The sequence below is a fragment of the Equus caballus genome, chromosome 15 (assembly GCF_041296265.1).
Source record: "Equus caballus isolate H_3958 breed thoroughbred chromosome 15, TB-T2T, whole genome shotgun sequence".
NCBI lineage: Eukaryota > Metazoa > Chordata > Mammalia > Perissodactyla > Equidae > Equus > Equus caballus.
In genome coordinates, this window is record NC_091698.1 from 14,666,695 (window position 1) to 14,689,634 (window position 22,940).

The following is a 22,940-nucleotide window of genomic DNA, read 5'->3' on the forward strand; positions in this document are numbered from 1 at the left end:
CCGTTCCACGAACGCCTCAAGCGCACGAAGAGACCCCCCTCGCTCCCCGCGCCGCACAGCTGTCCCGCGACCTGACGGGCACCTCTCGGCGCACAAGCCTATTCCTCGGGGACACGCTCGCCTCCCACCAGCCCCCAGGCCCACGCCCCCCAGGTACCTCTCTCAGATGGAATCCTCTTCGCAGGCGCCCTGGTCCTCCGTGTCCGGCGAGCAGGAAGAGCGGGAGCTGAAGGACGGCCTCCTCAGGCTAGCGGCCGTGGCTGTGGAGGGCCCGGGCTGCTGTGCCCAGCGGGGACGCGGAGCGGCGTCCACGGACGCCGGGGGAACGGACGAGCCCGGCCCGGGAGAGAGCAGCACAGCGCGGCCGGACTCCGCCGGGCTCGGCTCTGGGCAGGCAGGCGCGGCTCGCCGACGCCTCCCACGCCTCCCAGGACGGCGGCCCAGCAGCCGCGCGCTCCTCTCCTCTCCTCTCCTCGCGCGCGCGCGCCGCCGCCCAGACGCTGCCCGGCCGTTGCCCCGCCCCCCCCCCCTCCGGCGGTGGACTGCGGACAGCGACGGGGACACCCTCCTGGGAGAACTCCTGCGGCCCCGCCCACACGCTTCGGACCTTCGCGCAGCGGGAAGGTGCGCTGACAGGGACGCAGGGTCCCCGCTACGCTCGCTCTCGGGGAACTGCAGCCTCCTCCCTCGGCTTTCACTTGAATGTCAGACCCGAAACCATGCAACGTCTACAAGCAAACATAGGCAGTGTGCTCTTTGACATCAGTCTTAGCAGCCTATTTTCAAGTACCACGTCTGACTGGGCAAGGGAAACAAAATACAAAATGAACAAACGGGACTACATCAAAGTCAAAAAACATCCTCTGCACCGCAAAGGAAACCATCCACAAAACCAAAACACAACCTAACAACTGAGAGAAGATTCTTGCAAACCGTATATCGGATAAGGGGTTAATATCCAAAACACAGAAAGAACTCATACATCTCAACAGCAAAAAAAATCAACAACCCAATTGAAAAGGCGGGCAAAAGATCTGAGCAGTGATTTCTCCAAAGAAGGTATACGGATGGCCAACAGGCATATGGAAAGGGGCTCAACATCCTTAGCGATCAGAGAAATGCAAATCACAACTACAAGGAGATGTCACCTTACTCTGGTCAGAATGGCTCTAATTAACAAGACAAGAGACAAGTGTCGGAGAGGATGTGCAGAGAAGGGAACTCTCCTGCACTGCTGGTGGGAGGGCAGACTGGTGCAGCCACTATGGAAAGCAGTATGGAGTATCCTCAGAAAACTAAGAACACATCTACCATATGTATGATCCAGCTAGCCCACTGCTGCCTATTCATCCAAAGAACTTGAAAACACCAATGCAGAAAGACACATGCACCCCTAGGTTCACTGCAGCATTATTCACAACAGCCAAAACTTGGAAGCAACCTAGGTGCCCATCAAGGGAAGAATGGATAAAGAAGATGTGGTATGTATACACAATGGAATGCCACTCGGCCCTAAGAAATGATGAGATCCGCCCATTTGTGACAACTTCGATGGACCTTGAGGGTATTATGTGAAGTGAAATAAATCAGAGGGACAAAGTCAAACACCGTGTGATCTCACTCATAAGGAGAAGATAAAAACAACGACAAACGCGCACAGAGCAAAGGAGATTGCATTGGTGGTTACCATAGGGGGAGGGGGGAGGGGAGAGAGCCAAAGGGGCGATGAGGCTCACATGTGAGGTGACGGACTATCATTAGTTTTCGGGTGGTGAACACGATGTAATCTACACAGAATTCAAAATATATTACAACGTACATCTGAAAGCTATATCATCTTAGGATCCACTGTTACTGCAATAAAATAAAATAAAATAAAATAAAATAAAAAAGTGTAGGAGCCTCAAGAGGCTAACAGGCTTTTGAAAAGTTATTCCAGGGAATTTTATGGCTTAGCTCAGGGCGGCAGACACCAGCCTGAGACACAGCTGTGACACAGCCACTAACTTCAACTCAACTATATTCCGACTGGAGGGAAATCAAAACTACTGTCATCATAATTGATTGAAGGCTGCACTTTGTGCCAGATCCTGTGCCGACTGCTTTGCACCAACTGTCTCATTTAATCCTCACATCCAAAAGGTAGGTTACCGTTATTCTCCCCATTGTCAAGGTGAGGAGGCGGAAGCAGAAAGATGGCAATCTGCCTGGAATTCACAGAAGGATTCTCTAGGTAATGACATGACTTTTGGACAAGATTTCAAGGTTTAACACATTACAGTGCAGATGCAGATCCCAGTATCACAGAACGTGAAAAACACTGAGTCCCGCCAAATGTATTAAAACACTAACTATGGAGCCTCACAATCTCTTGGCCTGTTTTCTCAGATGAGGGAAAGCCCAGCGTGAAAAACCGTTGATGGCATGTCTGCAGAGGCGGACTACGTCTGGTCTTTAAAGCCGGGAACTATCCCAGTAGATTCTGAGTCAGTGGGTCCAGAGTAGGCCTTGAGCGTCTCTGTTCTTTTCCAAAGCCCCACAGGCTACACTTCCGTGCCCTTGGAGTTGGGAAGTACAGTCATGCCCTACATCGGGACGTTTCAGTCAACAACGGGGGTCCCATCAGATTAGTCCCACATGGCCTAGGTGTGTAGGAGGCTCTGCCATCCAGGTTTAGGAACTCCGTGGTGTCGGCACAGTCTCGAGATTGCCTGACCATGACACACTCCTCAGAACTTATCCCCACCGTTAAGCAAAGCATGACTATACTGCCTTGGATTCTCCACGGTCCCAGACCCTGCACTGTTTAGATGACTGCACACGCAGAGGGCACCTCGTCTGAGGCAGAGAGCAGCTGGAATCACAAAAGCTCTCGACAGAGAGTCAAGGAAAGGCGTGCTCTGCTTACACGACTCTCTACTTTTCCCTGGGTCTGAACCCTTTCATAGCTAATCTGCTTTTTTTAACCGAGCAGCTTTGCCAAAAAAAAAAAAAAAAAAAAAAAAAAAAGGTTACCAACAAACACTAAACAAACCAATATAAAGAATACATATTAAATAAGCCTAACCCTACTATACTACTGGCTTTTATTTCCCTGGGATAATTTGGACAGCATTAGGTGGTTTTACTAAGAGCAGCCTCGTCGAGGGAGATTATTTCTAATTCCACAGTGCTGCAGATGCGGTCAGTAGCAACTGCAAGCTGCAAAGGAAACAAAACAAAGTTGGGTGTAATCCATTCAAGTTCACACGTTTCACCAGGGACAGCCTCCAAGCCTTTCATACTTAGGTATGCATTTACCCATTTCTTTAATCAACCACTACTAACGCCTACTAAAGGCCAGACACTGCTCTAAGTACTCTACGGATATGAAATATCCTCTCACCTTTACACTCACCTATGGAGTGTGTATGATAACCATCCCCGTTTTACAGATCAGGAAACTGACACACAGAATGGCACAGTAACTTGCCCAAGTTCACACAGCCCGTAGGTGGCAGAGCCAGGACCCATTTGACAGAGTCTGGCTCCAGAGGCCACGTTCTGAATCACCACGCTTAGTCTCCAAAAACCTAGAGAAAGCGCCAGCCTCAATGGAAAAGTTTTGTCTTCCCCACCCTACAGTCCCTACGCGGCGGCCCCAGTCTCCAGGGCATTCTTTCAGCTCCTCTGACAGGCCATCCTCCTCCCTTGCCCTGTCCCAACACTCTCCCGCACAAGTCCTCCTTGTCTTTTAGGCCTCTGCTCTCAGCTTCAACATCACTGCCTAAGTCACAAAGTCTAACAGTAAAATGCCGTATTTCTCAACACTCAACACGAAAGTGCCTTTACGTATCTCCTAGGTAATTGGTTGCTGCCTGTCTGTCCTTTCCAACCAGGCTGTGAGGTCCAGTACGTCAAACACCCTGTCAGTCTTGCTCACCAAGTGTCCAGGCCACCGAACACGCACCGACCAGAGGAAAGGAAGGACTTGTCCCAAAGTCAACTCTCCAGACTTTCTGTGCAAGGAGGGAACGAACGGAGCACCCTCCAGCCTCACGCTTTCTTTTCCAGACTTTCAAGTGTGGGGCACATACCTGTGCTCACAACGCTCCCCGGACAGCCCCCACTGCACCCCTAACAGGTAGACTTCTGCACAGTCAAGGGCTTTGGAAAGCACTGGCCTCTGCACACAAATATTACGTGGCCCTCGACAGGCCACTTCCCCTGAACCGGCCTGAGCTTCAGGCCCACAACAGGCTTCGTGAAAACCCCAACGGAACGTAGCCTCGAAAAGAGGGAGACCCGCACTCCTCAGAACGCCTCGAGACCAGCGTCCTTATCGACTTCGCGTCTGTCCTTCCAAGAAGCCGAGACCACGGGTGGCGCTTCAGCGCCCGACTCCCGGGCACCGCACGCCCAGGCTGGCCCCGTGCCCGGCACACACCGCCCGTTCCACGAACGCCTCAAGCGCACGAAGAGACCCCCCTCGCTCCCCGCGCCGCACAGCTGTCCCGCGACCTGACGGGCACCTCTCGGCGCACAAGCCTATTCCTCGGGGACACGCTCGCCTCCCACCAGCCCCCAGGCCCACGCCCCCCAGGTACCTCTCTCAGATGGAATCCTCTTCGCAGGCGCCCTGGTCCTCCGTGTCCGGCGAGCAGGAAGAGCGGGAGCTGAAGGACGGCCTCCTCAGGCTAGCGGCCGTGGCTGTGGAGGGCCCGGGCTGCTGTGCCCAGCGGGGACGCGGAGCGGCGTCCACGGACGCCGGGGGAACGGACGAGCCCGGCCCGGGAGAGAGCAGCACAGCGCGGCCGGACTCCGCCGGGCTCGGCTCTGGGCAGGCAGGCGCGGCTCGCCGACGCCTCCCACGCCTCCCAGGACGGCGGCCCAGCAGCCGCGCGCTCCTCTCCTCTCCTCTCCTCGCGCGCGCGCGCCGCCGCCCAGACGCTGCCCGGCCGTTGCCCCGCCCCCCCCCCCTCCGGCGGTGGACTGCGGACAGCGACGGGGACACCCTCCTGGGAGAACTCCTGCGGCCCCGCCCACACGCTTCGGACCTTCGCGCAGCGGGAAGGTGCGCTGACAGGGACGCAGGGTCCCCGCTACGCTCGCTCTCGGGGAACTGCAGCCTCCTCCCTCGGCTTTCACTTGAATGTCAGACCCGAAACCATGCAACGTCTACAAGCAAACATAGGCAGTGTGCTCTTTGACATCAGTCTTAGCAGCCTATTTTCAAGTACCACGTCTGACTGGGCAAGGGAAACAAAATACAAAATGAACAAACGGGACTACATCAAAGTCAAAAAACATCCTCTGCACCGCAAAGGAAACCATCCACAAAACCAAAACACAACCTAACAACTGAGAGAAGATTCTTGCAAACCGTATATCGGATAAGGGGTTAATATCCAAAACACAGAAAGAACTCATACATCTCAACAGCAAAAAAAATCAACAACCCAATTGAAAAGGCGGGCAAAAGATCTGAGCAGTGATTTCTCCAAAGAAGGTATACGGATGGCCAACAGGCATATGGAAAGGGGCTCAACATCCTTAGCGATCAGAGAAATGCAAATCACAACTACAAGGAGATGTCACCTTACTCTGGTCAGAATGGCTCTAATTAACAAGACAAGAGACAAGTGTCGGAGAGGATGTGCAGAGAAGGGAACTCTCCTGCACTGCTGGTGGGAGGGCAGACTGGTGCAGCCACTATGGAAAGCAGTATGGAGTATCCTCAGAAAACTAAGAACACATCTACCATATGTATGATCCAGCTAGCCCACTGCTGCCTATTCATCCAAAGAACTTGAAAACACCAATGCAGAAAGACACATGCACCCCTAGGTTCACTGCAGCATTATTCACAACAGCCAAAACTTGGAAGCAACCTAGGTGCCCATCAAGGGAAGAATGGATAAAGAAGATGTGGTATGTATACACAATGGAATGCCACTCGGCCCTAAGAAATGATGAGATCCGCCCATTTGTGACAACTTCGATGGACCTTGAGGGTATTATGTGAAGTGAAATAAATCAGAGGGACAAAGTCAAACACCGTGTGATCTCACTCATAAGGAGAAGATAAAAACAACGACAAACGCGCACAGAGCAAAGGAGATTGCATTGGTGGTTACCATAGGGGGAGGGGGGAGGGGAGAGAGCCAAAGGGGCGATGAGGCTCACATGTGAGGTGACGGACTATCATTAGTTTTCGGGTGGTGAACACGATGTAATCTACACAGAATTCAAAATATATTACAACGTACATCTGAAAGCTATATCATCTTAGGATCCACTGTTACTGCAATAAAATAAAATAAAATAAAATAAAATAAAAAAGTGTAGGAGCCTCAAGAGGCTAACAGGCTTTTGAAAAGTTATTCCAGGGAATTTTATGGCTTAGCTCAGGGCGGCAGACACCAGCCTGAGACACAGCTGTGACACAGCCACTAACTTCAACTCAACTATATTCCGACTGGAGGGAAATCAAAACTACTGTCATCATAATTGATTGAAGGCTGCACTTTGTGCCAGATCCTGTGCCGACTGCTTTGCACCAACTGTCTCATTTAATCCTCACATCCAAAAGGTAGGTTACCGTTATTCTCCCCATTGTCAAGGTGAGGAGGCGGAAGCAGAAAGATGGCAATCTGCCTGGAATTCACAGAAGGATTCTCTAGGTAATGACATGACTTTTGGACAAGATTTCAAGGTTTAACACATTACAGTGCAGATGCAGATCCCAGTATCACAGAACGTGAAAAACACTGAGTCCCGCCAAATGTATTAAAACACTAACTATGGAGCCTCACAATCTCTTGGCCTGTTTTCTCAGATGAGGGAAAGCCCAGCGTGAAAAACCGTTGATGGCATGTCTGCAGAGGCGGACTACGTCTGGTCTTTAAAGCCGGGAACTATCCCAGTAGATTCTGAGTCAGTGGGTCCAGAGTAGGCCTTGAGCGTCTCTGTTCTTTTCCAAAGCCCCACAGGCTACACTTCCGTGCCCTTGGAGTTGGGAAGTACAGTCATGCCCTACATCGGGACGTTTCAGTCAACAACGGGGGTCCCATCAGATTAGTCCCACATGGCCTAGGTGTGTAGGAGGCTCTGCCATCCAGGTTTAGGAACTCCGTGGTGTCGGCACAGTCTCGAGATTGCCTGACCATGACACACTCCTCAGAACTTATCCCCACCGTTAAGCAAAGCATGACTATACTGCCTTGGATTCTCCACGGTCCCAGACCCTGCACTGTTTAGATGACTGCACACGCAGAGGGCACCTCGTCTGAGGCAGAGAGCAGCTGGAATCACAAAAGCTCTCGACAGAGAGTCAAGGAAAGGCGTGCTCTGCTTACACGACTCTCTACTTTTCCCTGGGTCTGAACCCTTTCATAGCTAATCTGCTTTTTTTAACCGAGCAGCTTTGCCAAAAAAAAAAAAAAAAAAAAAAAAGGTTACCAACAAACACTAAACAAACCAATATAAAGAATACATATTAAATAAGCCTAACCCTACTATACTACTGGCTTTTATTTCCCTGGGATAATTTGGACAGCATTAGGTGGTTTTACTAAGAGCAGCCTCGTCGAGGGAGATTATTTCTAATTCCACAGTGCTGCAGATGCGGTCAGTAGCAACTGCAAGCTGCAAAGGAAACAAAACAAAGTTGGGTGTAATCCATTCAAGTTCACACGTTTCACCAGGGACAGCCTCCAAGCCTTTCATACTTAGGTATGCATTTACCCATTTCTTTAATCAACCACTACTAACGCCTACTAAAGGCCAGACACTGCTCTAAGTACTCTACGGATATGAAATATCCTCTCACCTTTACACTCACCTATGGAGTGTGTATGATAACCATCCCCGTTTTACAGATCAGGAAACTGACACACAGAATGGCACAGTAACTTGCCCAAGTTCACACAGCCCGTAGGTGGCAGAGCCAGGACCCATTTGACAGAGTCTGGCTCCAGAGGCCACGTTCTGAATCACCACGCTTAGTCTCCAAAAACCTAGAGAAAGCGCCAGCCTCAATGGAAAAGTTTTGTCTTCCCCACCCTACAGTCCCTACGCGGCGGCCCCAGTCTCCAGGGCATTCTTTCAGCTCCTCTGACAGGCCATCCTCCTCCCTTGCCCTGTCCCAACACTCTCCCGCACAAGTCCTCCTTGTCTTTTAGGCCTCTGCTCTCAGCTTCAACATCACTGCCTAAGTCACAAAGTCTAACAGTAAAATGCCGTATTTCTCAACACTCAACACGAAAGTGCCTTTACGTATCTCCTAGGTAATTGGTTGCTGCCTGTCTGTCCTTTCCAACCAGGCTGTGAGGTCCAGTACGTCAAACACCCTGTCAGTCTTGCTCACCAAGTGTCCAGGCCACCGAACACGCACCGACCAGAGGAAAGGAAGGACTTGTCCCAAAGTCAACTCTCCAGACTTTCTGTGCAAGGAGGGAACGAACGGAGCACCCTCCAGCCTCACGCTTTCTTTTCCAGACTTTCAAGTGTGGGGCACATACCTGTGCTCACAACGCTCCCCGGACAGCCCCCACTGCACCCCTAACAGGTAGACTTCTGCACAGTCAAGGGCTTTGGAAAGCACTGGCCTCTGCACACAAATATTACGTGGCCCTCGACAGGCCACTGCCCCTGAACCGGCCTGAGCTTCAGGCCCACAACAGGCTTCGTGAAAACCCCAACGGAACGTAGCCTCGAAAAGAGGGAGACCCGCACTCCTCAGAACGCCTCGAGACCAGCGTCCTTATCGACTTCGCGTCTGTCCTTCCAAGAAGCCGAGACCACGGGTGGCGCTTCAGCGCCCGACTCCCGGGCACCGCACGCCCAGGCTGGCCCCGTGCCCGGCACACACCACCCGTTCCACGAACGCCTCAAGCGCACGAAGAGACCCCCCTCGCTCCCCGCGCTGCACAGCTGTCCCGCGACCTCACGGGCATCTCTCGGCGCACAAGCCTATTCCTCGGGGACACGCTCGCCTCCCACCAGCCCCCAGGCCCACGCCCCCCAGGTACCTCTCTCAGATGGAATCCTCTTCGCAGGCGCCCTGGTCCTCCGTGTCCGGCGAGCAGGAAGAGCGGGAGCTGAAGGACGGCCTCCTCAGGCTAGCGGCCGTGGCTGTGGAGGGCCCGGGCTGCTGTGCCCAGCGGGGACGCGGAGCGGCGTCCACGGACGCCGGGGGAACGGACGAGCCCGGCCCGGGAGAGAGCAGCACAGCGCGGCCGGACTCCGCCGGGCTCGGCTCTGGGCAGGCAGGCGCGGCTCGCCGACGCCTCCCACGCCTCCCAGGACGGCGGCCCAGCAGCCGCGCGCTCCTCTCCTCTCCTCTCCTCGCGCGCGCGCGCCGCCGCCCAGACGCTGCCCGGCCGTTGCCCCGCCCCCCCCCTCCGGCGGTGGACTGCGGACAGCGACGGGGACACCCTCCTGGGAGAACTCCTGCGGCCCCGCCCACACGCTTCGGACCTTCGCGCAGCGGGAAGGTGCGCTGACAGGGACGCAGGGTCCCCGCTACGCTCGCTCTCGGGGAACTGCAGCCTCCTCCCTCGGCTTTCACTTGAATGTCAGACCCGAAACCATGCAACGTCTACAAGCAAACATAGGCAGTGTGCTCTTTGACATCAGTCTTAGCAGCCTATTTTCAAGTACCACGTCTGACTGGGCAAGGGAAACAAAATACAAAATGAACAAACGGGACTACATCAAAGTCAAAAAACATCCTCTGCACCGCAAAGGAAACCATCCACAAAACCAAAACACAACCTAACAACTGGGAGAAGATTCTTGCAAACCGTATATCGGATAAGGGGTTAATATCCAAAACACAGAAAGAACTCATACATCTCAACAGCAAAAAAAATCAACAACCCAATTGAAAAGGCGGGCAAAAGATCTGAGCAGTGATTTCTCCAAAGAAGGTATACGGATGGCCAACAGGCATATGGAAAGGGACTCAACATCCTTAGCGATCAGAGAAATGCAAATCACAACTACAAGGAGATGTCACCTTACTCTGGTCAGAATGGCTCTAATTAACAAGACAAGAGACAAGTGTCGGAGAGGATGTGCAGAGAAGGGAACTCTCCTGCACTGCTGGTGGGAGGGCAGACTGGTGCAGCCACTATGGAAAGCAGTATGGAGTATCCTCAGAAAACTAAGAACACATCTACCATATGTATGATCCAGCTAGCCCACTGCTGCCTATTCATCCAAAGAACTTGAAAACACCAATGCAGAAAGACACATGCACCCCTGGGTTCACTGCAGCATTATTCACAACAGCCAAAACTTGGAAGCAACCTAGGTGCCCATCAAGGGAAGAATGGATAAAGAAGATGTGGTATGTATACACAATGGAATGCCACTCGGCCCTAAGAAATGATGAGATCCGCCCATTTGTGACAACTTCGATGGACCTTGAGGGTATTATGTGAAGTGAAATAAATCAGAGGGACAAAGTCAAACACCGTGTGATCTCACTCATAAGGAGAAGATAAAAACAACGACAAACGCGCACAGAGCAAAGGAGATTGCATTGGTGGTTACCATAGGGGGAGGGGGGAGGGGAGAGAGCCAAAGGGGCGATGAGGCTCACATGTGAGGTGACGGACTATCATTAGTTTTCGGGTGGTGAACACGATGTAATCTACACAGAATTCAAAATATATTACAACGTACATCTGAAAGCTATATCATCTTAGGATCCACTGTTACTGCAATAAAACAAAATAAAATAAAATAAAATAAAATAAAATAAAATAAAATAAAATAAAAAAGTGTAGGAGCCTCAAGAGGCTAACAGGCTTTTGAAAAGTTATTCCAGGGAATTTTATGGCTTAGCTCAGGGCGGCAGACACCAGCCTGAGACACAGCTGTGACACAGCCACTAACTTCAACTCAACTATATTCCGACTGGAGGGAAATCAAAACTACTGTCATCATAATTGATTGAAGGCTGCACTTTGTGCCAGATCCTGTGCCGACTGCTTTGCACCAACTGTCTCATTTAATCCTCACATCCAAAAGGTAGGTTACCGTTATTCTCCCCATTGTCAAGGTGAGGAGGTGGAAGCAGAAAGATGGCAATCTGCCTGGAATTCACAGAAGGATTCTCTAGGTAATGACATGACTTTTGGACAAGATTTCAAGGTTTAACACATTACAGTGCAGATGCAGATCCCAGTATCACAGAACGTGAAAAACACTGAGTCCCGCCAAATGTATTAAAACACTAACTATGGAGCCTCACAATCTCTTGGCCTGTTTTCTCAGATGAGGGAAAGCCCAGCGTGAAAAACCGTTGATGAGATGTCTGCAGAGGTGGACTACGTCTGGTCTTTAAAGCCGGGAACTATCCCAGTAGATTCTGAGTCAGTGGGTCCAGAGTAGGCCTTGAGCGTCTCTGTTCTTTTCCAAAGCCCCACAGGCTACACTTCCGTGCCCTTGGAGTTGGGAAGTACAGTCATGCCCTACATCGGGACGTTTCAGTCAACAACGGGGGTCCCATCAGATTAGTCCCACATGGCCTAGGTGTGTAGGAGGCTCTGCCATCCAGGTTTAGGAACTCCGTGGTGTCGGCACAGTCTCGAGATTGCCTGACCATGACACACTCCTCAGAACTTATCCCCACCGTTAAGCAAAGCATGACTATACTGCCTTGGATTCTCCACGGTCCCAGACCCTGCACTGTTTAGATGACTGCACACGCAGAGGGCACCTCGTCTGAGGCAGAGAGCAGCTGGAATCACAAAAGCTCTCGACAGAGAGTCAAGGAAAGGCGTGCTCTGCTTACACGACTCTCTACTTTTCCCTGGGTCTGAACCCTTTCATAGCTAATCCGCTTTTTTTCACCGAGCAGCTTTGCCAAAAAAAAAAAAAAAAAAAAAGGTTACCAACAAACACTAAACAAACCAATATAAAGAATACATATTAAATAAGCCTAACCCTACTATACTACTGGCTTTTATTTCCCTGGGATAATTTGGACAGCATTAGGTGGTTTTACTAAGAGCAGCCTCGTCGAGGGAGATTATTTCTAATTCCACAGTGCTGCAGATGCGGTCAGTAGCAACTGCAAGCTGCAAAGGAAACAAAACAAAGTTGGGTGTAATCCATTCAAGTTCACACGTTTCACCAGGGACAGCCTCCAAGCCTTTCATACTTAGGTATGCATTTACCCATTTCTTTAATCAACCACTACTAACGCCTACTAAAGGCCAGACACTGCTCTAAGTACTCTACGGATATGAAATATCCTCTCACCTTTACACTCACCTATGGAGTGTGTATGATAACCATCCCCGTTTTACAGATCAGGAAACTGACACACAGAATGGCACAGTAACTTGCCCAAGTTCACACAGCCCGTAGGTGGCAGAGCCAGGACCCATTTGACAGAGTCTGGCTCCAGAGGCCACGTTCTGAATCACCACGCTTAGTCTCCAAAAACCTAGAGAAAGCGCCAGCCTCAATGGAAAAGTTTTGTCTTCCCCACCCTACAGTCCCTACGCGGCGGCCCCAGTCTCCAGGGCATTCTTTCAGCTCCTCTGACAGGCCATCCTCCTCCCTTGCCCTGTCCCAACACTCTCCCGCACAAGTCCTCCTTGTCTTTTAGGCCTCTGCTCTCAGCTTCAACATCACTGCCTAAGTCACAAAGTCTAACAGTAAAATGCCGTATTTCTCAACACTCAACACGAAAGTGCCTTTACGTATCTCCTAGGTAATTGGTTGCTGCCTGTCTGTCCTTTCCAACCAGGCTGTGAGGTCCAGTACGTCAAACACCCTGTCAGTCTTGCTCACCAAGTGTCCAGGCCACCGAACACGCACCGACCAGAGGAAAGGAAGGACTTGTCCCAAAGTCAACTCTCCAGACTTTCTGTGCAAGGAGGGAACGAACGGAGCACCCTCCAGCCTCACGCTTTCTTTTCCAGACTTTCAAGTGTGGGGCACATACCTGTGCTCACAACGCTCCCCGGACAGCCCCCACTGCACCCCTAACAGGTAGACTTCTGCACAGTCAAGGGCTTTGGAAAGCACTGGCCTCTGCACACAAATATTACGTGGCCCTCGACAGGCCACTTCCCCTGAACCGGCCTGAGCTTCAGGCCCACAACAGGCTTCGTGAAAACCCCAACGGAACGTAGCCTCGAAAAGAGGGAGACCCGCACTCCTCAGAACGCCTCGAGACCAGCGTCCTTATCGACTTCGCGTCTGTCCTTCCAAGAAGCCGAGACCACGGGTGGCGCTTCAGCGCCCGACTCCCGGGCACCGCACGCCCAGGCTGGCCCCGTGCCCGGCACACACCGCCCGTTCCACGAACGCCTCAAGCGCACGAAGAGACCCCCCTCGCTCCCCGCGCCGCACAGCTGTCCCGCGACCTCACGGGCACCTCTCGGCGCACAAGCCTATTCCTCGGGGACACGCTCGCCTCCCACCAGCCCCCAGGCCCACGCCCCCCAGGTACCTCTCTCAGGTGGAATCCTCTTCGCAGGCGCCCTGGTCCTCCGTGTCCGGCGAGCAGGAAGAGCGGGAGCTGAAGGACGGCCTCCTCAGGCTAGCGGCCGTGGCTGTGGAGGGCCCGGGCTGCTGTGCCCAGCGGGGACGCGGAGCGGCGTCCACGGACGCCGGGGGAACGGACGAGCCCGGCCCGGGAGAGAGCAGCACAGCGCGGCCGGACTCCGCCGGGCTCGGCTCTGGGCAGGCAGGCGCGGCTCGCCGACGCCTCCCACGCCTCCCAGGACGGCGGCCCAGCAGCCGCGCGCTCCTCTCCTCTCCTCTCCTCGCGCGCGCGCGCCGCCGCCCAGACGCTGCCCGGCCGTTGCCCCGCCCCCCCCCCTCCGGCGGTGGACTGCGGACAGCGACGGGGACACCCTCCTGGGAGAACTCCTGCGGCCCCGCCCACACGCTTCGGACCTTCGCGCAGCGGGAAGGTGCGCTGACAGGGACGCAGGGTCCCCGCTACGCTCGCTCTCGGGGAACTGCAGCCTCCTCCCTCGGCTTTCACTTGAATGTCAGACCCGAAACCATGCAACGTCTACAAGCAAACATAGGCAGTGTGATCTTTGACATCAGTCTTAGCAGCCTATTTTCAAGTACCACGTCTGACTGGGCAAGGGAAACAAAATACAAAATGAACAAACGGGACTACATCAAAGTCAAAAAACATCCTCTGCACCGCAAAGGAAACCATCCACAAAACCAAAACACAACCTAACAACTGGGAGAAGATTCTTGCAAACCGTATATCGGATAAGGGGTTAATATCCAAAACACAGAAAGAACTCATACATCTCAACAGCAAAAAAAATCAACAACCCAATTGAAAAGGCGGGCAAAAGATCTGAGCAGTGATTTCTCCAAAGAAGGTATACGGATGGCCAACAGGCATATGGAAAGGGACTCAACATCCTTAGCGATCAGAGAAATGCAAATCACAACTACAAGGAGATGTCACCTTACTCTGGTCAGAATGGCTCTAATTAACAAGACAAGAGACAAGTGTCGGAGAGGATGTGCAGAGAAGGGAACTCTCCTGCACTGCTGGTGGGAGGGCAGACTGGTGCAGCCACTATGGAAAGCAGTATGGAGTATCCTCAGAAAACTAAGAACACATCTACCATATGTATGATCCAGCTAGCCCACTGCTGCCTATTCATCCAAAGAACTTGAAAACACCAATGCAGAAAGACACATGCACCCCTGGGTTCACTGCAGCATTATTCACAACAGCCAAAACTTGGAAGCAACCTAGGTGCCCATCAAGGGAAGAATGGATAAAGAAGATGTGGTATGTATACACAATGGAATGCCACTCGGCCCTAAGAAATGATGAGATCCGCCCATTTGTGACAACTTCGATGGACCTTGAGGGTATTATGTGAAGTGAAATAAATCAGAGGGACAAAGTCAAACACCGTGTGATCTCACTCATAAGGAGAAGATAAAAACAACGACAAACGCGCACAGAGCAAAGGAGATTGCATTGGTGGTTACCATAGGGGGAGGGGGGAGGGGAGAGAGCCAAAGGGGCGATGAGGCTCACATGTGAGGTGACGGACTATCATTAGTTTTCGGGTGGTGAACACGATGTAATCTACACAGAATTCAAAATATATTACAACGTACATCTGAAAGCTATATCATCTTAGGATCCACTGTTACTGCAATAAAACAAAATAAAATAAAATAAAATAAAATAAAATAAAATAAAATAAAATAAAAAAGTGTAGGAGCCTCAAGAGGCTAACAGGCTTTTGAAAAGTTATTCCAGGGAATTTTATGGCTTAGCTCAGGGCGGCAGACACCAGCCTGAGACACAGCTGTGACACAGCCACTAACTTCAACTCAACTATATTCCGACTGGAGGGAAATCAAAACTACTGTCATCATAATTGATTGAAGGCTGCACTTTGTGCCAGATCCTGTGCCGACTGCTTTGCACCAACTGTCTCATTTAATCCTCACATCCAAAAGGTAGGTTACCGTTATTCTCCCCATTGTCAAGGTGAGGAGGTGGAAGCAGAAAGATGGCAATCTGCCTGGAATTCACAGAAGGATTCTCTAGGTAATGACATGACTTTTGGACAAGATTTCAAGGTTTAACACATTACAGTGCAGATGCAGATCCCAGTATCACAGAACGTGAAAAACACTGAGTCCCGCCAAATGTATTAAAACACTAACTATGGAGCCTCACAATCTCTTGGCCTGTTTTCTCAGATGAGGGAAAGCCCAGCGTGAAAAACCGTTGATGAGATGTCTGCAGAGGTGGACTACGTCTGGTCTTTAAAGCCGGGAACTATCCCAGTAGATTCTGAGTCAGTGGGTCCAGAGTAGGCCTTGAGCGTCTCTGTTCTTTTCCAAAGCCCCACAGGCTACACTTCCGTGCCCTTGGAGTTGGGAAGTACAGTCATGCCCTACATCGGGACGTTTCAGTCAACAACGGGGGTCCCATCAGATTAGTCCCACATGGCCTAGGTGTGTAGGAGGCTCTGCCATCCAGGTTTAGGAACTCCGTGGTGTCGGCACAGTCTCGAGATTGCCTGACCATGACACACTCCTCAGAACTTATCCCCACCGTTAAGCAAAGCATGACTATACTGCCTTGGATTCTCCACGGTCCCAGACCCTGCACTGTTTAGATGACTGCACACGCAGAGGGCACCTCGTCTGAGGCAGAGAGCAGCTGGAATCACAAAAGCTCTCGACAGAGAGTCAAGGAAAGGCGTGCTCTGCTTACACGACTCTCTACTTTTCCCTGGGTCTGAACCCTTTCATAGCTAATCCGCTTTTTTTCACCGAGCAGCTTTGCCAAAAAAAAAAAAAAAAAAAAAAAAAAAAAAGGTTACCAACAAACACTAAACAAACCAATATAAAGAATACATATTAAATAAGCCTAACCCTACTATACTACTGGCTTTTATTTCCCTGGGATAATTTGGACAGCATTAGGTGGTTTTACTAAGAGCAGCCTCGTCGAGGGAGATTATTTCTAATTCCACAGTGCTGCAGATGCGGTCAGTAGCAACTGCAAGCTGCAAAGGAAACAAAACAAAGTTGGGTGTAATCCATTCAAGTTCACACGTTTCACCAGGGACAGCCTCCAAGCCTTTCATACTTAGGTATGCATTTACCCATTTCTTTAATCAACCACTACTAACGCCTACTAAAGGCCAGACACTGCTCTAAGTACTCTACGGATATGAAATATCCTCTCACCTTTACACTCACCTATGGAGTGTGTATGATAACCATCCCCGTTTTACAGATCAGGAAACTGACACACAGAATGGCACAGTAACTTGCCCAAGTTCACACAGCCCGTAGGTGGCAGAGCCAGGACCCATTTGACAGAGTCTGGCTCCAGAGGCCACGTTCTGAATCACCACGCTTAGTCTCCAAAAACCTAGAGAAAGCGCCAGCCTCAATGGAAAAGTTTTGTCTTCCCCACCCTACAGTCCCTACGCGGCGGCCCCAGTCTCCAGGGCATTCTTTCAGCTCCTCTGACAGGCCATCCTCCTCCCTTGCCCTGTCCCAACACTCTCCCGCACAAGTCCTCCTTGTCTTTTAGGCCTCTGCTCTCAGCTTCAACATCACTGCCTAAGTCACAAAGTCTAACAGTAAAATGCCGTATTTCTCAACACTCAACACGAAAGTGCCTTTACGTATCTCCTAGGTAATTGGTTGCTGCCTGTCTGTCCTTTCCAACCAGGCTGTGAGGTCCAGTACGTCAAACACCCTGTCAGTCTTGCTCACCAAGTGTCCAGGCCACCGAACACGCACCGACCAGAGGAAAGGAAGGACTTGTCCCAAAGTCAACTCTCCAGACTTTCTGTGCAAGGAGGGAACGAACGGAGCACCCTCCAGCCTCACGCTTTCTTTTCCAGACTTTCAAGTGTGGGGCACATACCTGTGCTCACAACGCTCCCCGGACAGCCCCCACTGCACCCCTAACAGGTAGACTTCTGCACAGTCAAGGGCTTTGGAAAGCACTGGCCTCTGCACACAAATATTACGTGGCCCTCGACAGGCCACTGCCCTGAACCGGCCTGAGCTTCAGGCCCACAACAGGCTTCGTGAAAACCCCAACGGAACGTAGCCTCGAAAAGAGGGAGACCCGCACTCCTCAGAACGCCTCGAGACCAGCGTCCTTATCGACTTCGCGTCTGTCCTTCCAAGAAGCCGAGACCACGGGTGGCGCTTCAGCGCCCGACTCCCGGGCACCGCACGCCCAGGCTGGCCCCGTGCCCGGCACACACCGCCCGTTCCACGAACGCCTCAAGCGCACGAAGAGACCCCCCTCGCTCCCCGCGCCGCACAGCTGTCCCGCGACCTCACGGGCACCTCTCGGCGCACAAGCCTATTCCTCGGGGACACGCTCGCCTCCCACCAGCCCCCAGGCCCACGCCCCCCAGGTACCTCTCTCAGGTGGAATCCTCTTCGCAGGCGCCCTGGTCCTCCGTGTCCGGCGAGCAGGAAGAGCGGGAGCTGAAGGACGGCCTCCTCAGGCTAGCGGCCGTGGCTGTGGAGGGCCCGGGCTGCTGTGCCCAGCGGGGACGCGGAGCGGCGTCCACGGACGCCGGGGGAACGGACGAGCCCGGCCCGGGAGAGAGCAGCACAGCGCGGCCGGACTCCGCCGGGCTCGGCTCTGGGCAGGCAGGCGCGGCTCGCCGACGCCTCCCACGCCTCCCAGGACGGCGGCCCAGCAGCCGCGCGCTCCTCTCCTCTCCTCTCCTCGCGCGCGCGCGCCGCCGCCCAGACGCTGCCCGGCCGTTGCCCCGCCCCCCCCCCTCCGGCGGTGGACTGCGGACAGCGACGGGGACACCCTCCTGGGAGAACTCCTGCGGCCCCGCCCACACGCTTCGGACCTTCGCGCAGCGGGAAGGTGCGCTGACAGGGACGCAGGGTCCCCGCTACGCTCGCTCTCGGGGAACTGCAGCCTCCTCCCTCGGCTTTCACTTGAATGTCAGACCCGAAACCATGCAACGTCTACAAGCAAACATAGGCAGTGTGCTCTTTGACATCAGTCTTAGCAGCCTATTTTCAAGTACCACGTCTGACTGGGCAAGGGAAACAAAATACAAAATGAACAAACGGGACTACATCAAAGTCAAAAAACATCCTCTGCACCGCAAAGGAAACCATCCACAAAACCAAAACACAACCTAACAACTGGGAGAAGATTCTTGCAAACCGTATATCGGATAAGGGGTTAATATCCAAAACACAGAAAGAACTCATACATCTCAACAGCAAAAAAAATCAACAACCCAATTGAAAAGGCGGGCAAAAGATCTGAGCAGTGATTTCTCCAAAGAAGGTATACGGATGGCCAACAGGCATATGGAAAGGGACTCAACATCCTTAGCGATCAGAGAAATGCAAATCACAACTACAAGGAGATGTCACCTTACTCTGGTCAGAATGGCTCTAATTAACAAGACAAGAGACAAGTGTCGGAGAGGATGTGCAGAGAAGGGAACTCTCCTGCACTGCTGGTGGGAGGGCAGACTGGTGCAGCCACTATGGAAAGCAGTATGGAGTATCCTCAGAAAACTAAGAACACATCTACCATATGTATGATCCAGCTAGCCCACTGCTGGCTATTCATCCAAAGAACTTGAAAACACCAATGCAGAAAGACACATGCACCCCTGGGTTCACTGCAGCATTATTCACAACAGCCAAAACTTGGAAGCAACCTAGGTGCCCATCAAGGGAAGAATGGATAAAGAAGATGTGGTATGTATACACAATGGAATGCCACTCGGCCCTAAGAAATGATGAGATCCGCCCATTTGTGACAACTTCGATGGACCTTGAGGGTATTATGTGAAGTGAAATAAATCAGAGGGACAAAGTCAAACACCGTGTGATCTCACTCATAAGGAGAAGATAAAAACAACGACAAACGCGCACAGAGCAAAGGAGATTGCATTGGTGGTTACCATAGGGGGAGGGGGGAGGGGAGAGAGCCAAAGGGGCGATGAGGCTCACATGTGAGGTGACGGACTATCATTAGTTTTCGGGTGGTGAACACGATGTAATCTACACAGAATTCAAAATATATTACAACGTACATCTGAAAGCTATATCATCTTAGGATCCACTGTTACTGCAATAAAACAAAATAAAATAAAATAAAATAAAATAAAATAAAATAAAATAAAATAAAAAAGTGTAGGAGCCTCAAGAGGCTAACAGGCTTTTGAAAAGTTATTCCAGGGAATTTTATGGCTTAGCTCAGGGCGGCAGACACCAGCCTGAGACACAGCTGTGACACAGCCACTAACTTCAACTCAACTATATTCCGACTGGAGGGAAATCAAAACTACTGTCATCATAATTGATTGAAGGCTGCACTTTGTGCCAGATCCTGTGCCGACTGCTTTGCACCAACTGTCTCATTTAATCCTCACATCCAAAAGGTAGGTTACCGTTATTCTCCCCATTGTCAAGGTGAGGAGGCGGAAGCAGAAAGATGGCAATCTGCCTGGAATTCACAGAAGGATTCTCTAGGTAATGACATGACTTTTGGACAAGATTTCAAGGTTTAACACATTACAGTGCAGATGCAGATCCCAGTATCACAGAACGTGAAAAACACTGAGTCCCGCCAAATGTATTAAAACACTAACTATGGAGCCTCACAATCTCTTGGCCTGTTTTCTCAGATGAGGGAAAGCCCAGCGTGAAAAACCGTTGATGAGATGTCTGCAGAGGTGGACTACGTCTGGTCTTTAAAGCCGGGAACTATCCCAGTAGATTCTGAGTCAGTGGGTCCAGAGTAGGCCTTGAGCGTCTCTGTTCTTTTCCAAAGCCCCACAGGCTACACTTCCGTGCCCTTGGAGTTGGGAAGTACAGTCATGCCCTACATCGGGACGTTTCAGTCAACAACGGGGGTCCCATCAGATTAGTCCCACATGGCCTAGGTGTGTAGGAGGCTCTGCCATCCAGGTTTAGGAACTCCGTGGTGTCGGCACAGTCTCGAGATTGCCTGACCATGACACACTCCTCAGAACTTATCCCCACCGTTAAGCAAAGCATGACTATACTGCCTTGGATTCTCCACGGTCCCAGACCCTGCACTGTTTAGATGACTGCACACGCAGAGGGCACCTCGTCTGAGGCAGAGAGCAGCTGGAATCACAAAAGCTCTCGACAGAGAGTCAAGGAAAGGCGTGCTCTGCTTACACGACTCTCTACTTTTCCCTGGGTCTGAACCCTTTCATAGCTAATCTGCTTTTTTAACCGAGCAGCTTTGCCAAAAAAAAAAAAAAAAAAAAAAAAGGTTACCAACAAACACTAAACAAACCAATATAAAGAATACATATTAAATAAGCCTAACCCTACTATACTACTGGCTTTTATTTCCCTGGGATAATTTGGACAGCATTAGGTGGTTTTACTAAGAGCAGCCTCGTCGAGGGAGATTATTTCTAATTCCACAGTGCTGCAGATGCGGTCAGTAGCAACTGCAAGCTGCAAAGGAAACAAAACAAAGTTGGGTGTAATCCATTCAAGTTCACACGTTTCACCAGGGACAGCCTCCAAGCCTTTCATACTTAGGTATGCATTTACCCATTTCTTTAATCAACCACTACTAACGCCTACTAAAGGCCAGACACTGCTCTAAGTACTCTACGGATATGAAATATCCTCTCACCTTTACACTCACCTATGGAGTGTGTATGATAACCATCCCCGTTTTACAGATCAGGAAACTGACACACAGAATGGCACAGTAACTTGCCCAAGTTCACACAGCCCGTAGGTGGCAGAGCCAGGACCCATTTGACAGAGTCTGGCTCCAGAGGCCACGTTCTGAATCACCACGCTTAGTCTCCAAAAACCTAGAGAAAGCGCCAGCCTCAATGGAAAAGTTTTGTCTTCCCCACCCTACAGTCCCTACGCGGCGGCCCCAGTCTCCAGGGCATTCTTTCAGCTCCTCTGACAGGCCATCCTCCTCCCTTGCCCTGTCCCAACACTCTCCCGCACAAGTCCTCCTTGTCTTTTAGGCCTCTGCTCTCAGCTTCAACATCACTGCCTAAGTCACAAAGTCTAACAGTAAAATGCCGTATTTCTCAACACTCAACACGAAAGTGCCTTTACGTATCTCCTAGGTAATTGGTTGCTGCCTGTCTGTCCTTTCCAACCAGGCTGTGAGGTCCAGTACGTCAAACACCCTGTCAGTCTTGCTCACCAAGTGTCCAGGCCACCGAACACGCACCGACCAGAGGAAAGGAAGGACTTGTCCCAAAGTCAACTCTCCAGACTTTCTGTGCAAGGAGGGAACGAACGGAGCACCCTCCAGCCTCACGCTTTCTTTTCCAGACTTTCAAGTGTGGGGCACATACCTGTGCTCACAACGCTCCCCGGACAGCCCCCACTGCACCCCTAACAGGTAGACTTCTGCACAGTCAAGGGCTTTGGAAAGCACTGGCCTCTGCACACAAATATTACGTGGCCCTCGACAGGCCACTTCCCCTGAACCGGCCTGAGCTTCAGGCCCACAACAGGCTTCGTGAAAACCCCAACGGAACGTAGCCTCGAAAAGAGGGAGACCCGCACTCCTCAGAACGCCTCGAGACCAGCGTCCTTATCGACTTCGCGTCTGTCCTTCCAAGAAGCCGAGACCACGGGTGGCGCTTCAGCGCCCGACTCCCGGGCACCGCACGCCCAGGCTGGCCCCGTGCCCGGCACACACCGCCCGTTCCACGAACGCCTCAAGCGCACGAAGAGACCCCCCTCGCTCCCCGCGCCGCACAGCTGTCCCGCGACCTGACGGGCACCTCTCGGCGCACAAGCCTATTCCTCGGGGACACGCTCGCCTCCCACCAGCCCCCAGGCCCACGCCCCCCAGGTACCTCTCTCAGGTGGAATCCTCTTCGCAGGCGCCCTGGTCCTCCGTGTCCGGCGAGCAGGAAGAGCGGGAGCTGAAGGACGGCCTCCTCAGGCTAGCGGCCGTGGCTGTGGAGGGCCCGGGCTGCTGTGCCCAGCGGGGACGCGGAGCGGCGTCCACGGACGCCGGGGGAACGGACGAGCCCGGCCCGGGAGAGAGCAGCACAGCGCGGCCGGACTCCGCCGGGCTCGGCTCTGGGCAGGCAGGCGCGGCTCGCCGACGCCTCCCACGCCTCCCAGGACGGCGGCCCAGCAGCCGCGCGCTCCTCTCCTCTCCTCTCCTCGCGCGCGCGCGCGCCGCCGCCCAGACGCTGCCCGGCCGTTGCCCCGCCCCCCCCCCCTCCGGCGGTGGACTGCGGACAGCGACGGGGACACCCTCCTGGGAGAACTCCTGCGGCCCCGCCCACACGCTTCGGACCTTCGCGCAGCGGGAAGGTGCGCTGACAGGGACGCAGGGTCCCCGCTACGCTCGCTCTCGGGGAACTGCAGCCTCCTCCCTCGGCTTTCACTTGAATGTCAGACCCGAAACCATGCAACGTCTACAAGCA